Source organism: Scophthalmus maximus, chromosome 13 (genome assembly GCF_022379125.1).
Source record: "Scophthalmus maximus strain ysfricsl-2021 chromosome 13, ASM2237912v1, whole genome shotgun sequence".
Lineage (NCBI taxonomy): Eukaryota > Metazoa > Chordata > Actinopteri > Pleuronectiformes > Scophthalmidae > Scophthalmus > Scophthalmus maximus.
In genome coordinates this window covers 18,262,872-18,275,098 of record NC_061527.1, presented here as the reverse complement: position 1 = coordinate 18,275,098, position 12,227 = coordinate 18,262,872, and the positions used below count along the sequence as shown (strand labels likewise).

The 12,227-nt window shown below is 44.7% G+C and overlaps 1 protein-coding gene across 2 annotated transcripts in view; it reads right to left on the bottom strand.

Annotated features, from left to right (window-relative positions):
- The window catches only part of plpp3 (phospholipid phosphatase 3), a 31,931-nt gene that overhangs the window by 17,365 nt on the left and 2,339 nt on the right, over nucleotides 1-12,227 (bottom strand). The window lies entirely within an intron of this gene.

Sequence of the window (12,227 nt, the reverse complement as noted above, 5' to 3'; positions counted from 1 at the left end):
TTTCTTTCTTTTTCCATCAATCTATGTGGCTGTGGTGGTTTTGACCACAGAAAATTATCATTATGAAATATGTCTCCATACGTGCAAAGCTTTTTGTAAAAAAAAATTAAAAAGTAAAAAGGGAACTTTGAAACTCAACTTTGAAACGAGCATGAACAAGAAGAACAATGTCTGTGACAAACTGGACAAACTCCATCTGTTGATGAAGAGCATGTGATATGATCTAAAGCTGAAGCCCAAAACAAGTACTGTACTAAATCAACCGTTTTGTCAACTGCCAGCACATCTTTGAACACAATAAAACAATACAATACAAAACCAGCATAAAGTCACTAACATGGCAAGAAGAGACTGAAGCATGTTTCTGCTGCTTTGACGTTTCCATGTTAACAAAGCTGAGTGCACAAACACCTGCACAAACAGGTTGCAGTGCCAGGGCTCGGCAGGCCGCTGGCGGGCCCACACAGGGCTGGACCAGGCTCTGCTGGTGTCTGAGGACCACTCTGTCTGCCCGACCGGCAGGGTTAGCTCAGGGGCTTTGAGCCATGGCAGGACAGTCGGCAGGACTTCAGATGAATGGATTCTGGTGCTGATACGCGTTTCCTGTTCTTGTGAGCCTTTGAGCTTAACGGCCAACTGAACTTGGCCACAGTTAAATACCTGAGAAAAAGTGAGACACCCCATCTATTAAGTTCATGCAACAGGCTGAGTTCTGTTGGGTAAACACTCAGCTGGCAAAAAGAAAACTTTTTCAGACATGCTTTCTCTCACGCCCGTCTCGACTCTCCTTTTCCATTTTCTCCTCCTTTTCTTTTCCTCTCTTTCTTCATTCCTCTTCTGTGGCCTACTTGCGGGTATGGGGGGGATTCATATGCTAATGAGGGGACGTGAAAGGAGGTCATTGGCTTAACACACATGGGAAACATGCACACGCAGACACAAACACACACAGGCAAACCAATGTTTTTAAAGGCTCAAGCGATCAGAGGACACCATGGGAATCTCAAAAGTTGACCAGCTGAATTACTGAAAAGGGAAAGTGAGAGCAAGCGTTTGAGCACCTCAAAACTATCTATTGAGAATCAATGAATGCCTCTGTCCACACACTGCCCAGCCTTTAGATACCAAGCTGTTGTGTGCTGCCCCCACCCATGCCATCTCCCTGAAACCAGCCTGGTATGTGGGCATTCTCCTCATACCACAGACAGTCCATGAACCTCTCGGCACAAAATAAAACACTCTCCAGCGCCAACCCCACAGCCCATCTGAGCCTCATCTGCAAACAGCGTTGTTAAGAAATATGACCTCTTTTACGACAATGGGATAAAGAGCGTGTGACCTTCACGGGGCCCGCTGACCCAAAGACAGAGGAAGAGAGCGATGGGGGAGTGTCAGAGGATGAGAGATAAGAAAAGAAAGGGGAGAAAAGAAAGACATGGGCTGGACCGGTTAAAAAAAGGCCTGTGGTCCGTCAGTGAATTAAATAACAACTATTTTACGAGCTCTGTCGTGAGGTCAGCACCACGCAGTAATGCCAGGGATTTTCAAATGCTTACTAAAGAAGGGGAGAAGCAAATTCACCGCTCATAAACAGCACTGCCTCATTTCTAACCCTGACTCAGAGATTGTGTGTTCTCTTTTGCTTCTACGGCCAATGAGCCCTAAAAGTCAATCAAGTCACTGAGGTGCTTCTAAGCGGCACACGTAGGCGTCTGAGAATAACTGGAGCCTAAAAACCAATCAAGGGTGACAAGGTAGAAGAGAAGGTCCAGACTGTATGGCAAATGCCAAAGGAGAAAAACATAACATCCTAAGTGGGTGGCTTGGCGCGTTTTGGGAACTGTTCTATTTGTCTTATCAGATCCTGTCATGCAGTTCTCTCTTTCAGGCTATGAGTAGAAACGCTGCAGTGCAGACCACTAAAGACTACTTACCACAGGTCAGAGAGAGAGAGAGAGAGAGAGAGAGAGAGAGAGAGAGAGAGAGAGAGAGAGAGAGAGAGGCATGTCTTTGGCTGGATGAATCAGTGTTTATATGCAGAGGTCATGGCAAGGCCTTTACGCGTGTGAGTGTGCGTGTGCGCGCGTTGTACTTATTTTCCATCCGTAAATCCACTCACATGTTCATGCTCCGCTGCCTGTGAGAAATCACTGCACAAAACTATGTCCACGTGTCATTATGCATGGTTTGTGCGTGTGTGTGTGTGCATATGTTTGAGCACTTTTCAGCTAAGGTATGAGAGTGTGTGAGAGTGAGCATGCAGGCATTCGTTTGCGTGAGAGAGATTATCCTACTGGCACCCATTTGATTGGCTTTGGAGTTAAATTTGGTGCTGCATAGCAAGTGAACAGTGGGATTAGCAGGACTAACGGAACCAAGTCTGATTTTTACATATCCGACAGACATTGAGGGGGAAAAAACGTTTCTTTTATCAGTGCACTTGTTGGAAGTTGTAAGGATTTACATTTTGGTGAATTTCAACAAATGTCATTAGTCCAAAGTCCCTCGGCCCTGCACAGTAAGGATCAGCAAATATGTTGCTCATCTTAAGACGGACTGTACTTGCCAGAACAGGAAACAATAGCTATTCTTATGCCAGCTAAAGCTCTGCGTCGCTCAAAAGGTTAATTCTCCCTGACGTGGCTCTCATTTCCCTGTAGAGCAACACCTGCGTGTCCGCTGAGACGATAGTGGAACGCATCCCCTTCGCCCGCTCTCATGACTCTCACAACTCTCACAAGTCTATTGACATTTTAATGGGCTTTCGTGGCTTTCAGGAGCAGAATTAGAATGATATCGTGATTATAGTGATTGAGCTGGAGTGTCAGCACTGAGAGTGAGAGGTGAATGGGAGGCGGAGCGGGGCAGAGGAAGAGGCATTGTGGTGTGCTCTAATGGAGGATTTCCTCCTCCTGACTCTCAAACACACCATGTGACCCATCCTGAGAAGGAGCGGGACCCAGACAGAGGGCAATTCAGAGGAGGGTTCGAGGCTGAGGGGGTCGTGACTCCACAGACTGGACAGACCAACTCTGTCTTTTCTTCTCTCATCTCTCTCACTGCAACAGATCAGATAGCAGCTAACGAATAACCTGCTAACCTATTCCAAACCTCGGGGGTTAACTCTAGTGTTTCCAAAGCACCGAGAATCAACAACTGTGAGTCTTCAAAAAAAAGCAATAATGTCCAGTTAGATTTGTAATTTCTTTCTACTGATTAATTGATTAATTTTCAACTCCTTGAGCAAAGTTTGTATTTGGCTGGTTGTGCTAAAAATCACAAAAAAATGTCGACTGCTTTAAAAAAGGATTTTGTAGGAAAAATGAACCAGCATGTGTGATTAATGCTGTGATGCTTTCCACTTCTCAGGAATGAATTGTCTTCTCTTCTCAGTTTAATAAAGTTGAAAGATTGAATATCTTTGGGGTTTGGACTGTTGCTTGGAAAATAGGAACAAATCTTAGACGTTGTATTCAGCTCTAGAAAATTATGGCATTATGCCCTATTTTCAAACAGTTCATTGACTAAACAATCAGTTAATCAAAGAAGTAATCGAATTTAGCAATACAATAAAAAACTACATTAATCTAAATTAATAATAATAATGTGATGTGCTGAGTCAAACATAAAAAGTATGTACAAAAATGTATTCAAGCATTTTAATCTCTTTACATAACATTTCATAAAGGAGCAGACACTTTTCTACACAACAACTGAATGAACCTCATCTGTGTGTTGTGCATGTGTGTGTGTTTATGACAGAGAGACATGTATAATGTGAACAGATTTATTACATTCGCTAGTCTTTTTCAGGCCAATCCCAGTCTTTTGAGGGCACTTCTGACATACTTCTATCATTCAGATCTTGACATCTACACACACCCTGCAACACAATACGTGTTGCTACAGGACACTCTGAAGTGGCCTACATCACTAAAAAGAGGTATGTTTAGGTACAATTTTGTGGTCATTTGATAAATGTGTGACATACTATAACTGGAGAGAGAGGGAGAGAAATTTTAGTTCTGTAACTTGCGCAAGTCTAGTCCGATAATTTGAATAGATTCTAGCAACAAGTCACTGTGTCTTGTCATGTTTTTGTGCAATCTCATGTGGGTGCATGTGTGTTTGTGTGAAAAAGATAAGCCTTTTGTGTGCAAACAGTGAGAGTGTGTGTGTGTGTGTGTGTGTGTGTGTGTGAGTGTGTGTGATAAGAACAAGGGATCAGAGAGAAGGAGTGACTCTTTTGGAAGGTTTCTATGGCAATAATGTACTTATGGTGTATGTAAATTGACCATTTCTTAATAAATTGCATCAACAGTTACTCCTCCAAGTCAGTGTGTAATTTCATCCTCAGCCACAGTTGCTATACATATATATATATTCATTTATAGATGGCACCCAGCATTCAACTAAAACAGTGCTATGACCTCTGGGGTTTAAATACAGCCTGCCAAGCAGCATGTGATTGAATTTGTCGCATATCCCACACTACACAGTGCAGTGATCCCACACAGTTAACTATATCTTTAGGTCACAAAAGCCATGAGCATGAGTATGTGTGGCCTTCAAGACATTTGGGAATAGAGAGCATAGGTTAGCTGAGGTTCATGACAGACCCTGGAAGTAGCTACAGGGCCAAGGGTCAAAGGTGAGGGATGTGGCTCAGGTCTAGGATTATACTGTAGCATACCAAACTCTGGACCATGGGAGACCGAGCCTTCTGTTCTGCAGCCCCTCATCTGTGGAACTCACTCCCAGACCCCCTGAGGGCCCACAGACAGTCGAAGCCTTCAAAAAAGGCCTAAAAACTTATCTTTAAAAAAAACAACCTTTAACTAACTTAATTCTAAGCAACTGTTCTTATGCTTGTTTTATTTCATGCGTTATAAATAAAATAAAATAATTATTATTATTACAAGAGCAGGGCACAACTGTCTCTGTAACACTGCTGATTATATATTTGTGTGTGTGCCTGTGTGGCTATGTGGGTGTTAAATTGGATTACTGTGGTTCCACTGGCAACTGCAGCAAAGCTTTTCTCAAACATTTTTTTTAAGTTGTTGACCACTAAGGCCTTTAAAATTCTCTCGCAATCCAAATAAACAAACTCAGCTCCATAAAAACCACCCAGATTTTATACATATGCATAATCACTGTTTAGGAAACATACATTTATGAGCACGGACACACTGGTACATGTGTTGCTCCAGATATCAGTTCTTTGTTTCCACATGCTGCTGATGTGTCTCACACACGTACACACACACACACACACACACACACACACACACACACACGTACACACACGTACACACACACACACACACACACACACACACACACACACACACACACACACACACACACACACACACACACACACACACACACACACACACACACACACACACAAACACACACAGTGAGTGGCTGAGGTCAGCAGAGTGGTGTGCAGAGTGAATCCCTGTCCTTTTTCCCCCTCTGTGTGAATGCTACAGCAACTGGGGGCCACTGGCTGAAGCATGTGCTTACTCAGAGAGATTTAATTCACAGGAATAAATTGCTTTTTACACACAGGCATCTGTTGGGACACTCTCTCAAGGGGACTTTTACCAGTAGGCACCTGTGAGGGCAGCCACTGAATGATGCTGCCCGCCCCGTGTGTCCGTTGCCTTCTGAGCAACATTTGAAGTGAAGTTGGCTGCCACAGTGTTTTGTGGTAAATCAGCTGTGGTCCACACTTGAAAGTAGAGGAGGCAAGAGGATATTTATTGATCTGTTTTAAAAAGATCAGTTACAACTCAGCAAGACATTCCTAATGATTGGCCGCACTGTTAGTTGAAAGAAAAGGACGAATGCACAGCTGCTCCGATGAAGGGAAACTTGAGCGGTGCCCAGGGGCCAGATCAGGCCATTTGGCTGGTTGGTTGGGTAGCTGCCTGGGCGTTTCTCTGTTGTTGCCATAATGGCATTATTACCCCCTGGGACAAAAGCCTTGCTGTGGATAGGAGGACTGAGGAGTCTTTGAAACGGGACGCCTCTGTCTGGATAATGTTCTTCCCAACTTCACTCACTACTCATTTCTGCAAACACCGTGGACTGTGGTGATAACTTGAGACAAAGGGTGTTAAATTGGAGCTCCAGTGTGAAGGCTCTGCAACATGTTCTCTATTATTGCATTGAGTGTTGTCAGCTTTGCTTCTGCTCTGTATGTAAACAGGATAGGGCTCAGTAGCTGCGGCGCAGATAAGGCCTGCGCCAGTAATGATGCTGAGCTGATTACTACACAGTGCTGGCCACAGCTTAGCTGATAAGCTCAACGGCCCACAATCCAGTCAACACTACAGCTAGAAGCAGCATCAGCCATAAACCACTGACAGATAATCAAGCGGGCCTTGAGCGGGCCGTGAGGAGGGTCTCTCATCTCTACCTCATTCACTTTTTCCCTCCCTCCATTTCATCCTCCTTCTGTCTGTCTGCCACCGGCCCATTGGTCCTCGTTATGGAAACAAAGAGCACTGAGATGCATCAAAAGGGTATTGTTCTCCGTGAAACAGTGAAATCTCCCTAACCCCCAACCCCCCATCTCTGGACACACACACAATGTAGTAAGAGAAAGTGACAGACAGAGGGGCCTGTGTAACAGCAGGGAGGCCCAGCCGAGGACAGTGTGGTGCAACAGAGAGATGTAATGAGGGCTGCTGCTCTCAGTCTGTTGGCCATGATGAATCAGAGCTTCTGATTATCATGAACAAAGGGGTAATATTACCATTACCTGACAACTAGAATTGAATGAAGTAAATCACACAAAGAGTTTAAAACATAAGACAACTGTGCAAGATGTAAAAAAAAACTTAAAAACCCCCAACTTACTTTAATGGGTTTAAAGGACAATCAGAGTTCACTGTCTACACACAGAATAACACAAAATTGTCATTTACAACACACAATTTAAACACATGCAAGAGTAACTGTTGACAAAGGTTTATAGAAGGGCCCTGCCCAGTAATCCAAAATCATCTAAATAAGCAGGTTGAGGGTGTTTATCTCTAAGGGGTGTAATCACAGATGAGATGAGGCAGGAGAGACAGAGGCTTTACTACGCTACCGTTGTCACAGAATAAACGACGAGCTGTTGTTTCTTTGTTTAACTGTTTGCCAGGATGGAGACAGTGAATAAAATAGTTAAAGGAGAGGAGTGTGTCTGGTTCCAGCATGAAGAGACACAGTCACATAAGTCAACCTGCTGCCTTCGGCTTGCCCAAGGGAACCACATGGGGCCCACATGCACACACACACACACACACACACACACACACACACACACACACACACACACACACACACACACATACACACACACACATACACACCAAGCCACAGATGCCTTGCACATGCTACCCACACACACACACACACACACACACACACACACACACATTGCAGACATGAACAAACACGTAGTATTTCATCCTTCAGGCCACAGAGTCCATCTAACGACAGCTCTGGGCACTCCATCTCCCTCATAAACCCCACTGGGCGCACACGCTCACACCTACGCAACTTTAATCACAGCCCTGCGCACACACACAAACCCCAGGGGTTTGTCATTTAACTCCTGCACCAGCATAAACCAGCCACATGTCACAACGATGGGCTGAAAATGCCACACAGACACACACACACACACACACACACACACACACACACACACACACACACACACACACACACACAGTCTGGCCAGCATAAGTATATGTTTACACAAAAATGTACACTTAAAATTACATTCATGCTTGAGGGACTGGTAGCCCTGTAGCCATGGCTGTTGTCATGAACATCTGCTGATTTTTATCTTATTACATAATAGAACAACGCTCTTCTGCCAGAGGACGCTCCCCACCTTCTGAAGAGCCCTAACCTCGCCTTGTCCTGCAGCCGTAACATAAAACATACATCCCAACACACCAAAGGCCAGCGCCTACAGCCACAGACTGCACAAAGACATGCATACACACATCCAGTGATGCAATCACACTGTAAAAATCATACACATATCAAATGTTGTCGGGAGTGAATCTTGAGATGGATGTTACATATTCCTTTTTTGCGTGTCTATTGAATGTCTGCATGGCGCCCTCGGCTGTGTGTGAGTGCAGGAAATGTCATAGAGAGAGCACTGCAGGCCCTTGTCCTATATGAGTATATTTTCCGCCTGACCTTTGACCTGATCTGCCAAACAGAAGAACAGACTGACAAGGGGCTTCAACAGTGGGACAGAAAACAGCTTCAAAATGTATCTTCACATCCAAGTTACCAGTGCCAAGTCATTAACTTTTCTGGCTGTTAAAAATGAGTGATGGTTGACATGTCAGACTTCTTGGGGGGGGAAACACACACTTTTTTCCATCAGCTCCATCTACCTTTCCCTTTGTGTACATCTATATGTAGCCAGGAGTCTGGAGCACTTCTCTTCTCAGCTCGTGCCTCTGCTCAGACAGACTTCTTCAGAATGTCTGAGAATATTTGCCCTTAAATTAAGGTCAGCAGCTTTGGGTGGAAGGCTGTGTTTGGGTTTGTACGTGAGTGGCTCCCACTTACTGTTTGATTAGAGTTTACGACTAGACACTTAAAACAGATAATTACTTATCTGTTGTTGTTAGAAAGAAGAGGTCCTTGGAGGTACCATGACTCCTTTGTGATTCCTTTAGTATATTACACTAAATTCTGCAGGGTGTACTTGCATAACCACGCATACACTAAACCAACTTCATGATATCATAAGTCTTTTGCTACCGATGCAACCCCATGCTATTTCTCTCCATTAGTGCAAACCCAGTTAAGAAGAGGAAAGACCTGCTCCAGTGGAGAGGGAGCAAGGAGGGAAGGAAGGGGGTAAGAATGGAAATGGACTGTGAGGAAAAAAAATAGACAGGATTTCATTTCACAACCACACCTACCTCCGACCGACACTACCTTTCCGTTTCCCACCCTTTCCTGAGCACCACACTACACACACACACACACACACACGCACACAATCCATGCCCCCTGGTTCACTCACTCCTGAAATTGCACCATATGTCACATCAAGAGTCTTTGACCACGGCGGTGCAGCCAGATGAAGAATTTCAGAAATTCTGGAAAATATTTGTAGAGCGCCCTTCGGATTGAAGTGGCTGAGGCCTGGTAAGGTAGAGGTTTAACCTCTCCAGCTTTAATGAGGGCTGAGTGACTGAAAGCTGTAATGCTATAGCAACTAATGGAGGAGGCAGGAGTTGGGTTGAGACATACAAGGTTAAAGCTCCAGGGCCGGTTATGACGCCGATTCCCCAGGGCCAAAAAGTCACACTGCTCTCTGTTGCTAATAACAATCTTCTATCGCTTGTGGAAAATCACGTCACCGAACACCTGACTGTATCACAGATCTGGTCAGATAGCAGACTATAATAACATATATGAATGGCTGGTCACTATAGTAACACGCAGACAGTCAACACCTTGTAGAGCCTTTAAAAGACCATTGTGTAGGGTTTAAGGGGATCTATTGGCAGAAGTTACATTTCTATATTCATGATTATGTTTTCAGTAGAGTACAACTTAGTTTTCTTTACCTTAAAATGAGCCCTATATATATATATCTACATCCGGAGCGGTAGCGCAGAATATAAAAACACACCTGAATTTCACATTTTTATGGCCGCTTTAGATTCTCCTACATGCTTGGAAAGGGATGGTGAGGCCAGTGGTGTTCAGTTGGATGCAATTAGTGAAACCTACACACTGGTCATTTAAAATGAACCAACAGGACTGCGAGTCAGTGGAGCCACTTCAGGACAATCCATATTTACATTCAAGAAAATGCCACTGCCACTAAAACTCTGACCCTGACAGACACAAATGTATGCACACAAGTAAATATGTGGTGCCCTAATCTCCCGGGCATTGTGTAAAACGTAATCAGGGTTTAAGTGAAGCTACTTTTAGAGGTATGGTTTCCCAAGAGCTCAAGAGCTTCAAAAAGTGTTTTCACAATAAACTTCCACTTTAAGGTGCATGATAGCAGGCTTTCAGACAGCGTGTAGCCATGTTCATGAGCCCAAACGAGACGGTAGAGACGATGTTCCACAGTCTGTGGTGGAGTTTGTGTATTTATAGTGAGTGTGTGGCGGTTGTGCGTGTGCTCCTTGTAGCAGTGCTAAATCAACTCTGCTGCTCAGTAAGAGTGGAACCCGAGCCAAAGTGAAATCAGCAGATGATGCTTGTGCTCAGCTGCCAAAATCGTACGCTGTAACTCTGGTCTCAGCAGTTGAGTGTTGGGTGAGAGGGAGTACGTGCGTGTGTGTGCGCGTGTGTGCGTGTTCATATCGTTTATTCATCACCCTTCTGATCCAGCAGGGCTTATACATCATTACCTGTAATTACCAGAAGCAATATTAGGAAGTAACCCCCTTTTTTAGACTGTACACATGAGTGAGAGGGGGTCTTCACGGGTGTGTGTGTGTGTGTGTGTGTGTGTGTGTGTGTGTGTGTGTGTGTGTGTGTGTGTGTGTGTGTGTGTGTGAGTGTGTGAGTGTGTGTGATTATAATGGCCTCAGATGGCCTTTATGAAAACAGAATCATTAGCTGTGCCTGAGGGTGTGTAGCTGCTGGGCAAAATGACAACTAATACAAAGGTTAAAAAAATGTGTGTGTAGCACCATCTGGCAGAGAGGACCTTATTAAAGGTAACAAGATAATCATGCATTAACTAACTGCAGTGCACAAAACCTCTCCACACACACAGACACACACAGACACACACAGACAGACACACACACACACACACACACACACACACACACACACACACACACACACACACACACACACACACACACACACACACACACACACACACACACACACACCCATTGGCCAGGCCCATTGAAGATCTCATTCTCCTGAGCCTTCTACACACCCACATTCCTTGTTCCTCATTCAGGACCCTCTGATAACCCCCCCTCCCCTCCTCCTGGTCTTTCTCCTGCTCTCTTTAACCCCTTTTTGTCCCCCCATCCACTAAAACCCCCATATGTTTCCCCTCCCAATACCACTAAAGTGGGCCAACCAATGGGTCGCCAGATAGTGTTTAGCATGACAAAGGAGGATCTATGTGACCATTTGTGTCTGTGTGTATGTGTGCTTACATGCACTGTGTTTATCTGTGTGTGTGCGAGTATGTGTTGCTGTGTGCGTGTATCGTTCCATTGCAGAGAAGAGCCGGCCGTTGAGCTTTTACCAGTGAAGGAAGTGGGTTTAAGCAGGAAATGAACTCCACATGCGATCAAAGCTCATCTACATTTATATGAGTGCAGATGAAACAGTGTATCTCCATCTGAGGTTCTTTAATGAGCCAACCAATATAAACCCTCTGGAAAACTCTGTCTGTCAGGCAGATCTGCTTCTGTTACACAGCACTTCAGAGAATGTGGAGTTCATCTGCACCATTTGTAACATCCTGGGCAATAAGCTACAGCTCCTACTACCATTGATACTTGAGTTTCTCTACATAGAGCAATTGACGCGGCTCCCACCTGCTCCTCTAATGCCTGGTCAGCCACGGGTCCCGCTTCTCCATCTCTCTGTGAGATCGGAGAGGCATTCCCCTGCCACAACACATGCTTAAGCAATTATTCCATGCATTCCCCTGGACGGAGAGAGAGAAAGAGGGCTGGGGAGAGGGGGCAAGAGAGAGAAAGTAATTTGAAGTGGAGCGATCAGGGGCAGCTGGCCAGGGATTTGCAGAGTTCTGGGAGAGAATGTGTAGAAGTTAAGCACAACTCCCATAATCCCTTTCAAAAAGAGAGAAAGGAAAGATGGAGGGATTGAAAAGAGAGGGAAGAGAAAGGGGGGCCACTGGAGCTGGAAAGGACTGGCCGAGAGTGACAACGGCCAAAAAAACAAACCAGTTATCAGAGCAACACACACACACACACACACAAACACAGCACAATGCATCTGTACGGGACGCCTGCAGAATAACAAGTTAGGACTAACAAAAAACTACGTCACAAACAAGTTGTCTGCCTGAGCAAATCGGAGCAGCAAAGACCCGCTGACATCATTTCAGTGTCAGTGACGGTTTCATCCGTTATGAATCAATGCCTTAAGTACACTTCGATTTTTACTTCAGCCATGTTGCATCTCTGTGTATGTATCGACATCTCTATATAGCTGGAATT